The sequence below is a fragment of the Callorhinchus milii genome, unplaced genomic scaffold (assembly GCF_018977255.1).
Source record: "Callorhinchus milii isolate IMCB2004 unplaced genomic scaffold, IMCB_Cmil_1.0 Scaffold2, whole genome shotgun sequence".
Classification (NCBI taxonomy): Eukaryota; Metazoa; Chordata; class Chondrichthyes; order Chimaeriformes; family Callorhinchidae; genus Callorhinchus; species Callorhinchus milii.
The window spans coordinates 104,441,961-104,461,393 of NW_024704743.1; the positions used below are offsets into that span (position 1 = coordinate 104,441,961).

At 39.3% G+C, this 19,433-nt stretch overlaps 1 protein-coding gene and 1 non-coding gene across 5 annotated transcripts in view; both read left to right on the forward strand.

The window, feature by feature from the left end:
* sntg1 (syntrophin, gamma 1) overlaps positions 1-19,433 on the forward strand; it is a 142,387-nt gene that overhangs the window by 26,050 nt on the left and 96,904 nt on the right. The gene's annotated exons all lie outside the window — the stretch shown is intronic.
* trnav-uac lies at positions 4,964-5,035 on the forward strand. The gene has a single exon. It is a non-coding gene; the product is annotated as a tRNA-Val (tRNA).

Sequence of the window (19,433 nt, forward strand, 5' to 3'; positions counted from 1 at the left end):
ATCACCCTTTTCCAGATGTCTCAAAGCGCTTCACAGAATATACCGTAAAGTGAATTGACTGTATATTTGTGGATGAAACGTGGCAGCCAATTGCGCAGAGCAGTGTCCCACAAACAGTCATGGATTAGTGACCAAATCGTTATTGTTTTTTTCTCGAGGGATTATTATCAGGCCTGTGGAGTAAGGAAACTTGCCCAAGGCTTTGCCCTGCTGGGAATAAAACCAAGATCTCTCGCTTGCGAGGCGAGTGCTCTAACCACTGAGCTACAGAACTCCACTACAGTATCCTCTCAGCACACTGTACCTGTACATTGTAGTGACACACACTGCAACTCCTCTCAGCACACTATCTATACACCTTCCACCTACACATACACTCATTGCAAAGTTCCCTTTGTACACTATATCTACACACACAGCAGCCTCTCATCAGCATGCAGTACCTATACACCCTGTATCTACACATTGCAGCCTCACCTGAGCACACTGCACCAACCTAATCTCCAGCCTCCACAATCTCCAGCCTCCTGTCAGCACACTGCACCCACACATGCTGCATCTATAAAACAACCTGCTCAACAAAATGCGATCAAATCTTCAGGGCATGGAACTACACAATCTTTGCCTACACTCAGAAAGTTGACCCTTACCTTCCTATTCCACTTCAATTCTTTCTGATCTGAATAGGAATGAAATGAAAGAGATGGTCATCACCATTATTTTGGCACTCTAACTTTAGGCAATAATAATAATAATAATCCTTGCATTTGATATAGCGCTTTTCACGTCGGAAGGACGTCCCAAAGCGCTTCACAGAACACACACACTGTAAAGTGAATTGACTGTATATTTATGGGCGAACGCGGCAGCCAATTGTGCACAGCAATGTCCCACAAACAGTCATGGATTGAAAATGACCAATTTATTATTGTTTTGTTTTTTTAGAGGGATTATTATTAGAGGTGTGGAGTAAGGAAACTTGCCCAAGGTTTCGCCCTGCCTGGAATTGAACTCAGGTCTCTCACTTGCAAAGCGAGTGCTCTAACCACTGAGCTACAGGACTCCACTACAGGACCCAGCTACAGGTACATAGCTGGGTGTTTGACAAATTACAATAAGTCTACTGGTACGTGGAAGGAGGTTTCTCTCAGTGTCTATGAATAAACAAATTGGTCATGTACTTCACTGCTATCTGTGGTACTTTACTATGCACAAATTGACTGTCACATTTGCCTACAAATACAGAGTTACTACAGTTTTGATGCATTTAGACACAAGACTCTGTACTAAAAACAAGGATCATTTATTTATTAATCAATTTCACTCCGTGTAATTCCTCACTATTTAAAACTGTTAAAAGTCCAGAAGCTCTTCTGTAATCTGAATTGAATTTCATCACTTTACTTCTTTTGAGACTACAATTCAATTCAGATTGCATTTGCATCATAAAGTTAGCATAATGACAATTTTGCTAAACTATTTTTCATCAAGAATTTCACAGATGGACATCTGCTGCTTCTATCTCCTTTCGAATTCAAGATCCTCATCCTCACCTACAAGGCCATTCATGGCCTTGCTCCCTCCTACCTCTCTGACCTACTATCCCCTACATAACTGCCCGTACCCTCCGTTCCTCTGGCTCCGGTCTGCTCCACATCCCCCGCCCCAACCGCCCTACCATCGGTGGCCGGGCCTTCAGCCTCTCAGCCCCTAGGCTCTGGAACTCTATCACCCAGTGCCTTCGCCTTGCTTCCTCCCTTTCCTCCTTCAAGGCCGGTCTCAAGACCTTTCTCTTTGACTGTGCCTTCAGCTCCCCTCTCGACTCTCTACCCCCTCCTCGCTCCCTCCCTTCCCTCCCTCACCCTGACCATTTCCCCACTGCTCGGGTCCTGACCCAACTGTACAGCGCATTGGGACGTTCTCCCGACGTGAAAGATGCTCTATAAATGGAATCTTGTTGTTGTTGTTGTTGTTTCATTAACTTCCCCAGGCAAAATCTACTGTGCAACTGGTGCATTAACCAGTTCTGTGCCTAGCCCTACTGTTTTAAAATAGATGTGGATTGTTATAACAACATAATAATCCTGACGTCTTCGAGCGTTTCAGAATATACTGCAAAGTGAATTGACTGTCAATTGCACACAGCAGTGCCCCACAAACAGCTGTGAATATTGACCAAATTATTATTAAATTTTTCCAAGATACCAAACACTACGATCTTCACAGATTTTAGTTCCATTGACCTATGGTATAAGATTCTACAATTAGGAATTAAGAATTTCTAGTTCCTGCTAATTGCAATTTAACTACCCTTTTAAGCTCTGTAAGCACATTAAAGTTATCTTTTTAGGATATCGAGGCATTATAATTCAGAAGGAGTCTGTGGAGTAAAAAAATCGGCAGATCTAAATGGAATACATTTTGGATCTGTGTAACATGAAGAATAGAAAGTTCCATTTGTTGGGTCTTAAGGTCATTTTTTAAAAAATGGAACTTTGCATACACCATACATGAAAAATTTGGGAGTAAGTAATGATTTTCCCCCGAATAGCCTCTAGAAAATACTGTCGCTACAATTTACAATTTCTCAAGCAAGTTATTCACAGATAATAACAACAACTGGCACTTATATCTTGCCTTTCATGTGGCGTAGCGTCCCAGAGATGTATATAAGCATGAATTAAAGACTAACTATGAAATAATTGTGACTCCATCATCACATTGCAGGTGATCTTTTCTGCTATGTATCAGGCAGTTTCCAATGGATGTGAAACTGAATAGTTTGTGCAAAAGCATATCAGACTGTGTTGTCACCAGTACTGAAAGAGCAAGGAGCAAAATAAGACAGTTTGGACTGTTATTCCCATGGCTGTGGTAGGACATGGTTTGATTGACTGACAGAGAGTCATTATTACCAGGCTCTACAGAGTGAAGGCTGGTGAATTACAAGACAGTTATCCTGTGGGTATTCTGTCACAAGGGATACGACTGAAGCTTCTGCTTTTAAATATTGGTGAAATGCAATACTACACCACAAAGACTGTCTGTTTCTTTTGTTGACAATGTCAAGATTAGTTACAATTTCACTTTTCATGGTAACCCTTCATGCTCCCAGTGCTGAATATTCCTTTCTGTCTTTTGAACATATGCTCTTGTTATCTATTGCAGAACAATTACCTGCATGAATGATTCTCGATTGATTTCCGATGCTGAATACAATAAATGTAAGGCGGAATTTAATGATGAATGCTGGGACTGTATCTCAAGAAGGCAATGCAGAGTGGATAATTTTAACATGGAAATAGCTGTAATATGGTACCATCATAGTGTGGAGTGTAGAATAAGAATTCAGGAACAGGAGGAAGCCATTCAGCCTGTCAAGCCAGTTCCACCAGTTTATTAAATCTTGTCAAATCTTTTAATTCCTATGCCCCACCCTTCTGTCATACCCCTTAATAGCTCTACCACCAAGTGTCTGTCCATCTCTTAGTTATAAATGTGGAACACATTTTACTATGTGGTATCATGTTAATGCTTGGTACAACCATGAGATTATTTGTTAACCATACAATGGTAGAAGGTTATAGCACTAAAACAAGCAATTCAGACCATCAAATCCACACTGGTGTTTTGTCCCCAGAAGTCAGCTCATCTAAATCCACTCTCTCTAACTCACTTAAATACTTATTGTTTTTCACACATCTACCGAATTCCCTAAGGACTCAACTTCATTTTCAGTTTCTGATAAGGAATTCCATATTCTAACCATCCACTCTGTTTATAAAAAAGTTTTAAGCCCTCTTTAATATTTTGTGATGACCTTAAATTGTACTCTCTTCTTACTGACACATCAACCAGTGAAAGCAATGTGTTATTATTTACCTTGTCATCATAACTCTTCATAATCTTGAAGATCTCTATCAGGTCAATGCTTAACCTTCTCAATAGAATCAACAAGAGCTTTAAATAAACTGACCCATGAATTATCATTTCATTGCTTTACAAAAATGGAGTGTTTGCAAAAGGAGACAATAATAATCAATGACTGGTTTTGCGGAGGAACAGTTCCTACGTAGATACATTTTTGTGTCAGCCTGGCTCAGATAGTAGCACTTTTGCCTCTAATTCAGAAGATTGTGGGTTCAAACCTCACATTGGGACTTGGAACACATGTAGTCTCGGCTGACACTCCATTGTAGTTCTGGAGTTCCCGACCTTTGGATGAGTCATTAAACCAAGATCCCATCTGCTTGTTCAGGTGGACATGAAAGATCCCATTGCACTATTCGAAAAGGAAAGTTTCTCCAAGCGTTCTCATTTGGTTCATGGCTGTTTTGTTGGACATTGCGATGCACAAATTACCTGCCATATTCATCCACAAAAGGGAGAGGGCAAAGTAGTTGAAGGTTCACCCATTGATGGAAATTACTACCCAGAACTGGAGAGCATTTGAAGCCAAGTGCTATGAGTGATGTCGCCCAATAGATATTTTTTTTAATCAGGAAATTGTTAATTCCTGAATCAGCATAGACGGTAGAGAAAGACAGTCCTTGGTCTCAAAGAGAAAAATGACAAAGCTACAAGCTGAATTTCATAAGATCAAGGCCAGAAACAATGAGAACAAAGTACTATGCCAGAAGTGTTTGCTAGAAAACAAATTACATTTACTATCTTTAAAAAAGGATGTGCTACTCTTTAATGTAATGATTTTGAACTGAGCACAATGCAATAATACCTTAAACATGGTAAATCACCAATTGTTGTAAACTGCGGAAATAGTCTCATCTCAGAAATATATGGGTGTAATGAAACGTGGCAGTGATAATAGAAATTTATCACCAGGGATTGGTAACGTAAGAATTTCATTTATTATGAATGTAATTATTTAAGAAAAGGGATAGTTATGCAGATTTGAGAAAATGAGAATTAGGAGAGGTTTCACATCAGTTGAGGTAACTTATGGAGTCCTGTAGCTCAGTGGTTAGAGCACTCGCTTTACAAGCGAGAGACCTGAGTTCAATTCCAGGCAGGGCGAAACCTTGGGCAAGTTTCCTTACTTCACACGCCTAATAATAATCCCTCCAAAACCAAAACCAATAATAAATTGGTCATTTTCAATCCATGACTGTTTGTGGGACATTGCTGTGCGCAATTGGCTGCCGCGTTCGCCCATAAATATACAGTCAATTCACTTTACAGTGTGTGTGTTCTGTGAAGCGCTTTGGGACGTCCTTCCGACATGAAAAGCGCTATATCAAATGCAAGGATTATTATTATTATTATTGCCTAAAGTTAGAGTGCCAAAATAATGGTGATGACCATCTCTTTCATTTCATTCCTATTCAGATCAGAAAGAATTGAAGTGGAATAGGAAGGTAAGGGTCAACTTTCTGAGTGTAGGCAAAGATTGTGTAGTTCCATGCCCTGAAGATTTGATCGCATTTTGTTGAGCAGGTTGTTTTATAGATGCAGCATGTGTGGGTGCAGTGTGCTGACAGGAGGCTGGAGATTGTGGAGGCTGGAGATTAGGTTGGTGCAGTGTGCTCAGGTGAGGCTGCAATGTGTAGATACAGGGTGTATAGGTACCGCATGCTGATGAGAGGCTGCTGTGTGTGTAGATATAGTGTACAAAGGGAACTTTGCAATGCGTGTATGTGTAGGTGGAAGGTGTATAGATAGTGTGCTGAGAGGAGTTGCAGTGTGTGTCACTACAATGTACAGGTACAGTGTGCTGAGAGGATACTGCAGTGGAGTCCTGTAGCTCAGTGGTTAGAGCACTCGCCTCGCAAGCGAGAGATCTTGGTTTTATTCCCAGCAGGGCAAAGCCTTGGGCAAGTTTCCTTACTCCACAGGCCTGATAATCATCCCTCAAGAAAAAAACAATAACGATTTGGTCACTAATCCATGACTGTTTGTGGGACACTGCTCTGCGCAATTGGCTGCCACGTTTCATCCACAAATATACAGTCAATTCACTTTACGGTATATTCTGTGAAGCGCTTTGAGACATCTGGAAAAGGGTGATTTATTTATTATTTATTATACAATGATAATAATAATCATCCTTGCATTTGATATAGCGATTTATTGCATCTTTGAGACATCTCAAAGCGCTTCACAAAATACACTGTAAAGTGATTTGACTGTATTTTGTGGGTGGAACGCACAGCCAATTGTGCACAGCAGTGTCCAAACGCTTGCAAACAATCGTGGATTGAGTGACAAAATTATTATTATCTTGAAGAAATTATTATCACTGGAAAAGCGATCCACCAATCAACTAACAACCGGGTTCCTACTTACTATTATGTAAACAGAGACGCCTTGGGACGCCCTCCCGACATGAAAAGCTCTCTATAAGTGTAATTTTGTTTTTAATGAGATGTGTGGAATGAGGAAACTTGGCCAACGTTTCATTCTGTTGAGAATGGAACCCAGGTCCTCTTGTTTGTGAGGCGAGTGCTCTAACTACTAAGCTACAGGATGTCACTACAGTGTATAGGTACAGTGTGCTGCGAGGACAGTTGTTTTTATTCTATTGTGATCGTATCCATTTGAAAATGTTTTTGAAATTACAGAGAATAAACCCCCAGCTTTCAGTGTCCGGAATTCGAAACTAGCCAGACTGAGCCCGAAACCGAAAAAATAAAAAAGAATTTCCGTACGCTGGTGTGTAGCCTCCCAGTAGTTCAACTCTCCTAACACGTGCCAATGCCGCGCTGAGCAGCCAACGTGATTTTTTTCGCACCTCGCTGTCCTTGTTTCCCTTCACAATGACTAGGGATTCCACTTTGACTCAGATTGTTTGACTACCATGAGCAGTTGTATGTCACTATAGTGTATAGCTTATTCTTGCATAAAACAAACACAGTACTGAAAAATGCTGGTGAATGCCAGCATTGTAATTCACCTAGCCTGAAATTCCAACTTGCCAGACTGGATTTTCCATCTCATTAGCGCGGCCAGTCACGGTTTATCTGTAATTGAGAAGTTGAAGTGTTACTTCATGTAGCACATCCTTTATATAGAAATGCATAATTCAAGCGCTTTTATTTTTCTAATATAATTTAAATTGTTATGCATTTTCGTTACTCCTTCTTGGTCTAAGACTGCTGTATCTTATCTCTCTCAATAAATCTTGGCCAACAATCATAGCAGAGCAGCAAGTCATTAAGTCCTGCTGCAATGCTCAATTCCATCTGTTTTCTCACAAATGTCTATTTTTCAATACCACATGCACAATGCCAGACACATTCGCAAACCTGGGATGCTCACCTATTTATTCTTTAGCTATATTATTATTATTCCTCACTTGTAGTGAATTTTGCTTCTTCCGTACTGCATTAAGAGGTGATTTTACAGTGAGCTGTGCCAGCATAGACATTTGCACTCTCTGCAAGCACAGAGCACTGCTTACCATACTTCTGAACTGTCAGCGAAATCTTTAATGATTAGATAACTGATGGAATACTCGGTACTTTTCAATCAATAGAATGTGAATCGCCAGAAATGCAGCACTTATGGGTAGAAATTCCAGCTGGGTCCAGAATTACTCTATCAGTGTAATATTTCAGACCATGCAAAATTAAGAAACATTGTTAAATTCAGTTTTAACTTTGCCACTCGCTTTCTGTAGCTCTTAAAAGAACTTACAGTAAACAGGTATCAAAATTAAAGTCTTAATGACTTGTTGCCCTGCTATGATTGTTCTCCAACATTCATTGAGAGAGATAAGCTTCAGTAATGTTTAGAAACAAATACTAATGAAAAGCTTTGACCAACAAATAGTAATGAGCTTTGGGACATTCTCAGAACATAGAATCATAGAATCATACAGCACAGAAGGAGGCCATTCGGCCCATCGTGTCTGTGCCGGCTCTTCGAAAAGGGCTATCCAATTCAATCCCACTCCCCTGCTCTCTCCCCATAGCCCTGTAAACTTGTCCTGCCCAAATAATTATCTACTTCTCTCTTAAAAGTTGTTATTGAATCGGCTTCCACCACCCTTTCAGGCTATGCAAAAAATGTTCTCTTCATCTTCCCTCTGTTTCTTTTAACAACAATTTTAAATCGGTGTCCTCAGGTTACCAACCCACTCACCAGTGGAAATAATTTCTCCTTGTTCAGTCTATCGAATCCCCTCATAATTTTGAAAATTTCTGTTAAGTCGGCTCTTAACGTTCTTTATTCAAAAGAATAATCCTAGCATCTCTAGCCTCTCCTGATAACTGAAATCCCTCATTCCTGGTACCATCCTGGTAAATCTCCTTTGCACCCTCTCCAATGCCTTGACATTGTTCCTAAGGTGTGGTGCCCAGAACTGAACACAGTACTGTCCTGTGGCTCAGTGGTTAGAGCACTCACTTTGCAAGTGAGAGACCTGAGTTCAATTCCAGGCACAGGGCGAAACCTTGGGCAAGTTTCCTTACTCCACACGCCTAATAATAATCCCTCCAAAAAAACAAAACAATAATAAATTGGTCATTTTCAATCCATATGACTGTTTGTGGGACATTGCTGTGCGCAATTGGCTGCCGCGTTCGCCCACAAATATACAGTCAATTCACTTTACAGTGTGTTCTGTGAAGCGTTTTGGGACGTCCTCCCGACGTGAAAAGCGCTATATCAAATGCAAGGGTTATTATTATTATTATTACTGTAGCTGAGGCTTAACCAGTGTTTTATAAAGGTTCATCATAACTTCCTTACTTTTATATTCTATGTCCCTATTTATAAAGCCTAATATCTCATATGCTTTTTTTAACAGCTTTATCTACCTGTCCTGCCACCTTCAACGATTTACTTATATGAACCCCCAGGTCTCTCTGTTCCTTCACTCCCTTTAAGATTGTGCCATCAGCTTACATTGCCTCTCCTCATTCTTCCTCCCAAAATACATCACTTCATATTTCGCCACATTAAACTTCATCTGCCACGTGTCCGCCCATTTTACCAGTCTGTCTCTATCCCTAATGAAAAGTATTAGTGTGAACGGTTTAATGTAAATTGTCTTAAGAAACCTATTGTCTTTGTTCCACCCATTTTTGTACATATCAAAGTTCTAAATAGAAGTATGTTGACTTTTTGGTTCTGTGCAAATACACCTACAGAAGGTCTTCATAGAATGAGTGAATATTAAGCTTCACTAAAGTGCCAGCAAAGGCTCTCAATCTTTAGATTCACTGACATTGATGAATCTAAAAGAGACACCTTCCTTTTGGGGACTTCCCTCTTTCAAGATCTACCTCTTTAATTTCACTTTCAGTCATCTTTTAGCAGTGTAAATCATTTTGAAATGTCCTCCCACATGAACGGTACTGCATAAATTATATTCAATGGAGAAAATTATAAAACTAACAGTTCCCATCTGTCAAAGTATAAAGTGTAAAGTTAAAGAAGCGTATCAAACTATCATTGGACTAAACATCCAATGATGTGGCATAAACATCCTGTGGCACAGAATTTCATAAACCAATGTTTCTTCAACAGACTTTCTTAATACAACAACAACTTGCATTTATATAGTGCTCGTGATGTGGGACAGTTTCTCGGAGTGCTTAACACTGGCTAAACAGAGGCTAAAAGTTAAACTACAAGATTACAACCAAAGTAATTAGGAACACCTTAATCCTGATATTGGATTAGTATCTTAAACTTACTTAGAGATAACTGTAGCTTTTTGTAGTACTTACAAGATATTGACTACTTCCTGGAAATTGATTTTCTTCCCATTGTGTTGCAGTCTGACAGCCATTGAGTTTCGTGTAGCAAATCCCTGATGATTACTTGAAATAATCATTAAAATAAAATCTTCTGCTGTATTTGCTGGGGAAGAAATAAAAGTCTAATTTACGATATTGCTTGATAAGAAATGTGCTATTATTGAATTTCTAGATCATCATCAACAACAACAACAAAATTACATTTTGGTAGCGCCTTTCATGTTCGGAGGACGTCCCAAGGTGTTGGCCCATCAAATGTGCTGAATAATCCATTTTTCACTTCATTCAGTGTTTTAGAAATTTGTTAATCACTCTTCTTATGAAATGTGTTAAGAAGTTCCACAAATTAGATCCCACATAGATGAGTGTGGAGATCCCAATTATTGGTGTACCATACCATAAGGGAAACAAACAACAACAACTTGGATTTATATAATGCCCTCCACGCCAGATTGCGTCTCATTGCGCTTTACAGTAACGGATCCCAGAACCGAGCCAGAGGAGGGGGAGGAAGGTGATCAAAGGCGCGGTCGAAAAGAAAGGTCTTCAGCAGAGACCTGAAAATGGGAAGGAAGGGAGGGAGCGATGTGAAGGGAATGAGGAAGGCAGTTCCAGAGCCTCGGGGCATAGTGGCTGAAGGCACGGCTGCCGAGGGTGGAGTGGAGGATTCGGGGGATCAGGAGGAGGCCAGACACAGAGGAACGAAAGCAATGGGTACTGTTTTGAGGAGAGAGGAGGTCAAAGAGGTAGGGGGGTGCAGAGGAGTGCAGGGATTTGAATACAAGGGTGAGGATCTTGAAATCAATCCTCTCTGGGATAGGCAGCCAGTGCAGTCTGGCAAGGACTGGGGTGATCGGGGAATGGAGTTTCGTGCGGGTGAGAATGTGGGCGGCAGAGTTTTGAATGATTTGGATTTTTTGGATGGTAGTGGATGGGAGACCGGCGAGGAGGGCATTGGAGTAGTCCAGCCGAGAGGTGACAAAGGCATGAGGAAACAAAGAATGACTCGAAGAAAAATAACAAAGTAATGAAAAAAAGAAAGAATAAAAGGAAATAAAGCTGAAGAAACAAAAATAAATATTAAAAGTTGATACAAAGTTTACAAATAGGACAAAGTAAATGAAAGGCACCAGTAGAGAAAACAAAGAAACAATAATAATAATACTAATCCTTGCATTTGATATAGCGCCTTATCAGGTCTTCGAAACGTCCCAAAGCGCTTCACAAAATATACTCTAAAGTGAATTGACTGGATATTTTGTCGGCAAAACAATTGAGTGAATAAAAGATAATGGAATATAATCATAATAATTCTTGCATTTGATATAGAGCCTTTCATGTTGGGATAACCTCTTAAAGCACTTCACAGGATTTACTATAAAGTGTAGTGACCCAAGTATTCTGTAGGTGAATGTGGCAGCCAATTTGCGCACAGCAATGTCTCACATGGGAATAGCAAACCACATTAATAATTTCTAACCAGAAATACTCGGTGATTTGTGAGTTTGCCATTTTTAGAGATCATTATGTGATGGACCCCATTGTGTCATATTTCTAAACCGAAAGGAAAACTTTGTCACAAACATTTTCTCCCTTACATCTTGGCCACGCAAACAGTTTCTCTCCCTCTTCGCAACCTCACTCACCTCTGTTACTATTTTAAATTTCAACGGAACTCTCATTTACACCTTTGTCATTGTTGGATACTAGTGTTATCAGTATGTCACTGAGTAAAGCTCTGTCCGTCTATTTAATTTATATTCCCAGCTGACTGCTTTCCCTGGTTTGAAGTTGATACGAGTACAGAATTATAACCCAATACTGATTCTCATACCACTTGCAACAATACCAGCGCCAATCTGGAAAGCTGTTTTTTAGCATCACCACAGCACAGCAGTATCACTGTTGAGCAGACTGGGATGAATAAACACGTTAGAAAATATTCTGTAGAAAATGTTCTGTAACAGGACATTGCAATTTATCAAAACATAAATCGCTGCTTCCTTTCAGATGTTTGATTGCACAGGTACATCCTTGCCTACAATTTACTGGTTAATTCTGAAAATGTCTGAACAAATACATTGTTTTTATTAAAACATATTTCCATTGTCTGCTGACTTCAATATATTTAACCATTCAATCTTTTACAACGTCAGCACGAGGCAAGATAAAACAGTAGATTTTGGGTTGTTAGGATAGGGAATTTCAAATCACAAATGGCCATCAAAAGTAAAACACCATTGAGCATTGAACTGTGGAATGGAACAGTAACTTTGAAGAGTATGGGGAAAGAGCAGAATAAATAGCTCCAGCGGGGTAACAAGCACAAACACAATGGAACCAAATGACCTCCCGTGCTGTAGACCATCTAAGATCACGTTCTATAATAATAATAATCCTTGCATTTGATATAGCACTTTTCACATCGGGAAGACGTCCCAAAGCGCTTCACAGAACACACTGTGAAGTGAATTGACTGTATATTTGTGGGCGAATGCGGCAGCCAATTGCGCACAGCAATGTCCCATAAACAGCCATGGATTGAAAATGACCGATTTTATTATTGTTTTTGGTTTTTGGAGGGATTATTATTAGACGTGTGGAGTAAGGAAACTTGCCCAAGGTTTCGCCCTGCCTGGAATTGAACTCAGGTCTCTCGCTTGCAAAGTGAGTGCTCTAACCACTGAGCTACAGGACTCCAATGCAGGCTTATCAGGCTTAATCACTGCAAAGATTAAGGTGTCCTGAAGTGTATTAGTGTTTTTAAAGCTTCAAGCTCTTTTGATAACATTAGGAATATTACCACAGACAGCACTCTGCAACCTGAAAGCAACAACACCGAAAGGAGGTTTTATTGTGTGGCAATGGCACAGTGACCCATAAATCAACAACAAGCGAAAAGAGCAAACTCCAATGGAAACTTAGTGAAGTGTAACTATGATTGGTGTATAACAATTTACGAAGTGCCATTTATCGTAACCACAAAGAGCGTCCAGCAGTTGTAATGGAATTGTTCATTTCCTGGCTGAACATTGGAAGCACTAGAGTGGAAGCATTAAAACAACATCAGAGTGATTAGTTTACATTGCAAGCAATCTACAATAACACTACACTGAAACAGAGATAGGTCAACTGGACAGCAGTCAACCTGGGCTATCTGAAGCCAGGGGTACAGCTAATCATTCTTAACCAAAGGACTGCAAAATGTAAAACGTAGAACTGTACAAGTATATTCCTGTCAGACAATGAAAATCTTAATTCAAGCCACGTTCTTCTCTGACTGTTTATGCTGACCTCAATATATTCTGTCCTGTTGTGGGGAATAGTGGTTGAAAACAATAACAATTTAATTGGTTAGTAAACTGCAGACGAAGCACATGATAATTGGAATGTCTCCCCATTCAGGTGTCTCAGAGATTCCTTATTACAGAATCAGTACATTAGATCTCAGTACTAATATGCTGGTGAACATTGGAAGCACTGTTGAACACTGGGGAAGTTTTGAGGGAGCTGTACATTGCATCCAGTTGTCTAGAATTGGGGAAGTGACCTTTGTACCAAGAATAGTAAAGGTGTTGTATCTATGTTAATGACAACTTTCACCTTCCTGAGCATAAGAAATTACCACAAATACATAAAATTGGTTGAAAATAGTAATAAACACTTTCTTTGTTTCTTTTTCTCATCATCAAAACATATCAAAACACTTTCTAGGATTTACTGTAAAGTGCAGTGACTGTGTATTTTGTAGGTGAACGCAGGACACAATTAAACCAAAACAGTCATGTGTTTAATAATAATAATTCTTGCATTTGATATAGCGCCTTTCACATTAGGAGAATGTCTCAAGGCACCACACGATATACTGTTGAGCGTAGTGCCTATGTATTTTGCTGGTGAAATTATATTAAAACTATATTTTACTTAATATTATTATTAAATATTTGAACTATATTTTAATGTGAAGGCTTACTAATGTTTTTAAAGACAGTCACATATTCAGTATTACTTTTGGAATTTGACATTTTCAAATAATCTTTAAATAATTTCCTAATATCTAGACCCTTTTGATTTTTGTCTGCCTGGTTCATTCTTTGTGGGTTTTATTGTTGAGTAGGGGTGATATCATTGAAGGAATTGGTTTGGAAAAAATACTGAGCGCAACGATAATGAAATGAACCTACACAGTTGAAATGACATGGATGATGACGTGCCCAGATTTAATGATTCAATTGAATATTAACTCAGATACCATTCGCTGCATGACAAATAAATTTTCCAACCAATCTTCCAATTATATCTTTAGCATTCACCGCTTACACAAGAATAGGAAAGAAACGTCAACAGAAACAGACTGAACTAGCAGGACCAATATCACCATGCTCCATGCTCCATTTTCCCTATTTAAAAGAACCTTCTAAAATCACCCAAGTGTGCTAGATAAGAATAAGGCCTGAAATTCCACTTAGATTTGACCTTTAAGACCATTTTGTCTTAAAAACTGAAAGTTGACCATAATCTTTGGAAAATTCTTAAATTGATTTTTAATTTGGAAGCTGTTTTTCTACTTCTATTAAAAAAAACTGACTTCCGAACTAAGACTAAATTGAAATGTTTTGCACAATTCTCTGTGAGTTTACATTTAAAGACAAAATATTCTTACAGACTAAGACTTTTGTTTGACTTATATGCAGAAAGACCAAGAACATTTTTAGATTTTTCTTTTGCTTTCTCTCTCTCCATTACTCTCAGTTGTATGGCAGGTACTTATAATCAGGTAGCTGGATTTTTCCTGTTAAAAAGCTACATTTCGTATGACTCCTTTATCAAATGCATAAAAAATGCTGATCTAATTAAATGAATTGTAGATCGGTTATGCTCCAAAATAATAGTTATTCATTCTTAAATCGGCTTCCATGTTCGCTGACAAATACTCAATCACTGTACTTTACAGTAAATCCTGTGAAATGCTTTGAGACATCTCAATCATCTGATAAGGCGATATAACAAAATACAAGGATTATTATATTATTAGAATGAACTATTCACGGATTAACACATGAATGGATTTAATAAATCAAATAGAACCCCATTAATAATAGCCTCAATAAACACATGATGAGGATAATATTTTTTTCCTCTTGAAAAGATCCACTAGTTTTAAGTGATAAATCTCTGGGTATTTTGTGCTTTGGACTAGAGTCATGTTTGTTTGGAGATTGTGATTCTTCCTAAACTCAATTCACTTGCAACAATCTGAGGAAAACAGTTTGTCATTTATTTCCCTTGGCTGAATTTGAACATGGGTCTTTAGAGGTGAAAGACAGTGAACAAGACTGTTTCTTTTACAAAATATGTACCTGAAGCAAAATTGCCTTCAGCTGCAGATTAGGTTACATAACTGGAAGAAAGAACAGTGTGTTTCTGTCAGAAGCTATTGGTTATTTGTCTTTAATAAAACTGACTTTCAAGGGTATTAATATTACTCAATATAAATCATATTTACGATTTGTGTACATGGCAATTCAACATTACAAAATGCTGCCAGGCTTTGTGGGAATACTGACTGAAAATAAAATATTATTTTAACAATCTCTTCCTCCCACCAGGAAGATAGTTAATAGCTCGTCATTCTCAAATGACCAGTTGGTGACTATCCTCCTTCGAGTGGGGTGGGATGGGAGGAAGGAGGTAAACAACATCACCTTGGAGTTGAACTGGCTCCAAGGTGATATGTTTTACAACGGAATGTCAACAGCAACTTGCATTTATATAGCGCCCCTCATGCAGGGTAGTGTCCCAGAGCGTTTGACAGTGGTGGAGCATGTCGAGCCAGGGGGAGGGGGAGGTGACAGTAGGCTCGGTCGAATAGGAAGGTCATCGGGCGCGACCTGAAAATGGGGCAGGAAGGTGCAAGGTGGTGGGATAGAGGAAGCGTGTTCCAGAGTTTCTGGGCGTCATCGCTGAAAGTGCAACCACCATTAGTGAAACGGAGGGCATGAGCCATTCCTCTTGGGTGGTCTCGGTAGTCCAGTTCCTGAGCCAGAGGGTCTGCAAAACTCCAGGGCACTAATAGTGACAGCACAGTTCAGGTACTGGTTCAGCCTGGTTCAGGTACTGATGGAAATCTTAACATTGAATCAGAAGATTCTGAGTTCAAGTCCTACGTTCAGACTTTAAATTAATACACTATGGACTGACACTACAGTATTATGAGGGATGGCATTGTTGGAGGTGCTGTCCTTCAGATGAGATATTAAACCAAGATCCAATTTGGTCAGATGCATGTTAAAGATCCTATGGCTATATTCAAAAAGAGAAAGGAGTTTTTCCCAATGTCTTGGTCAGGAATCTCCCAGATAAAATTGGTCATTCACTTCATGACTGTTTGTGGGACATTGTGTGTAAATTGGCTGCTGTGTTTACCTACAAAATACATAGGCACCACTTTACAATATATCCTTAAATGCTTTTAGACCTTGTCTTGATGTGAAAGGCACTATTTCAAATGTAAGTATTATTATATTATATTAATATCTTGCTTGAACTCTGCAGTTATGTAAATTCTTCTGGCAAGTCTCATCTGACATCATATAAACTATATATGTCTGTAGTCTGCTTGGCTTAAGTCAGTGCTAGATAAAGTCTGATCATTGTCCATAATTAACTATGCATCTTCATTGACGTAGAAACGCAGATAATGTTTTTTAGTGCTCCACCTTGACAGCAGGCTGAAAAGTATGATTGTCTGCCAAGACGTAGGGGAGAAATTCCACTTGGGCGTAGAATTCCCTATTTTCTTAGCATTTAAGAAATTGACAGGTTCTGAAATATAGTTTTAATTTCGAAACCAGTTTTCTACAAGCTCTATTAAAAACTGCAGAAAACTTTGGAATGCTGAGAAAATTGAATAGATCAAGACACAGGTGGAATTTCTCTCGAATAGTGTTATGAAGTTTGTATAGCCTTGGTGGCAACTAAGTCAGAATCATTGGATCTTTAACGTTAACATCTTCAGTGTTAGTTTCCACTTCCCACATTAAATGTGGTGCTGCAGTAGTTAGTTGCATGGCATTGGTTCAAATGAAAACTTTTCAGAAGAATTGGACATTGGGAATGAGGTGCTTGTGGAAAGTAAATCTCTAAAGCATGTCTTATTGGCCACTTTGGCTCTGTAGGAAACCTCACAAATCACAAAATGAACTTCAGAAGCACTTGGAGTCAAAGGAGTGAAAAATACTGTATTTGATGTAATATTAATTACATTGGTTGAATTTCAGTTCCCTTCCCACCTCCCTCTACTCCACTTCCAGCTTAGGTGCCCATCCTGCAATGTGAATGAGCCTTTGTGACGTGCGATCGACATGAAAGGCGCTATATAAATGCAAATTGTATTGTACTGTATTGATGATGTCCCATTTAATGAATGCCCTTCCTTTGACTTTGTGAAAATAGTTGGGCTCAAAACTGTTGTGGTGATCATTGAGCTGGCTGTCACAGACATTAAACCTCTTGTCTTGCAGACAGCAACATTTCAGTTCTGTCTCTCAGAGTACGGGCTTAAGTTGAATCCAAAAGTTGATTTAAGACAGTTTTCCAAGAACTGGCACATAAAATGCTGTTATTCAATTTTAAGAGATTGATGTGTTTCAAACTAAAATGATGTATGATTATGAATTTTGCATTGATTTCAGTGGGTTACAGTTACATTTATGGTTTATGGTCATTATGGTCATCTTTCCCCTCTCCCCCCACACCCGACTGATTTTTTCCCAACCTCAGCTCAAGTGCCCAGCCAGTAGTTTCAAGTACCTTGAGATGTCCTCCCAACATGACAGGCACTATAAAAATGTGAATTGTATTGTATAATAATAACCTGTCAGCCCAGTGGGACCAACTGTTAACAAAGCATACGGGTTACTCGGCTTTATAAATAGGGGCATAGCATACAAAAGTAAGGAGGTTATGACACAATACAAAATTACAATACAAACTACATTTGTAAAACACCTTTCATGTCAGGAGGATGTTCCAAGGCCCTGGTGATGAACCTTTGTAAAACACTGGTTAGGCCTCAGCTAGAGTATTGTGTTCAGTTCTGGGCACCACACTTTAGGAAGGATGTCAAGGCCTTGGAGAAGGTGCAAAGGAGATTTACCAGGATGGTACCAGGGATGAGGGACTTCAGTTATGAGGAGAGGCTAGAGAAGCTAGGATTATTCTCCTTGGAGCAGAGAAAGTTAAGGGGAGATTTAATAGAGGTGTTTAAAATTATGAGGAGATTCGATAGGATGAACAGGGAGACACTGTTTCTACTGGCAGGTGGGTCGGTAACCAGAGGACGCAGATCTAAAATAGTTGACAAAAGAACAAAGGGGAGGGGAGGAGAAATGTTTTCACATAGCGGGTTGGGTCGGGTCATGACCCAACTGTGCAGCGCCTTGGGACGTCCTCCTGACATGAAAGGCGCTTTATAAATGGAATCTTGTTGTTGTTGTTGTTGTTGTTGTTGTTTGGATCTGGAATGCATTGCCTGAAAGGCTAGCGGAAGCTGATTTGATAACAACTTTAAAGAGAGGAGTAAATAGATATTTGGGGAGGACAAATTTGCAGAGCTATGGGTAGAGAGTGGGGGAGTGAGATTAATTTGGACAGCTCTTTGAAAGAGCCAGCACGGGCACAATGGGCCTCCTTCTGTGCTGTATAATTCTATGATTCTATAATTCTATGAACATCACTGTAGATTTTGTTGGGACGCCAAAGGTTTATCGAACCACATTTTAATGCAGTTTTAATCCAGGTCTGCACTGGTCTGTACTGAAGATAGTTTTCCCAAACTGGGCTCTAGTGAAATCCTCCGGGAAATCTTAGGATGTCACACTGATTTTTAGTAATAAATTTGCAGGAATTTACTATGAAAGTGCAATTTAAGATGGCCCAATGGAACATCCCAATGCATTCTGTAAAATATAACCTCTGAAATACTTATGAATAATCTCAGTTTTAAAAAAAGGCACCTAATACTTCATCAGTTCAATTTCCTGTTTTTTCTAATAATATTTGCATTTGATATAGGGCCTTTCAAGTCAGGGAGACATTTCAAGCACTTCAAAAGATTTATGTAAAATGTACTGACTCTGTATTATGCAGATTTGTGTTAAAAAAATCAATCATAGGGACACTTAAACATAACCAATGGGATGGGGGAGAGACCTGCCTTTCTCATTCACTTGGATGACAGAATTGAATTGTTTAACAGGTAAAAGAATAAGAGTGAATCTAAGGATAATGTCCAGAGAAATCTGTCAGTGTCCCACAAACAGTCGTGGATTGAAATGACCTTTTTTTAAAAAAATATTACCCCCGGAAAAGCGATACACCGATCGACTAACAACTGGGTTCCTACTTACTGCTATGTAAACAGAGGCGTGTGGAGTAAGGAAACTTGACTAACATTTTGCCCTGCTGGGAATCGAACCCAGGTCTCTCGCTTGCAGGGCAAGTGCTCTAATTACTGAGCTATAGGACTCCACGTCAGAAATAAACATTAAATGTCCGAACAGTAAGGTTATTATGTGAGTGAGAAAGCATTTCCCCAGCCATTTCAAATATCTGTGTGTCAACCTGGATAGTTGTTAAACACTCTCGCCTCTGGGTCAGAAGGTTGTGGATCCAAGCCCCATGTCAGGACTTGGAACGCATGGAGTTCAG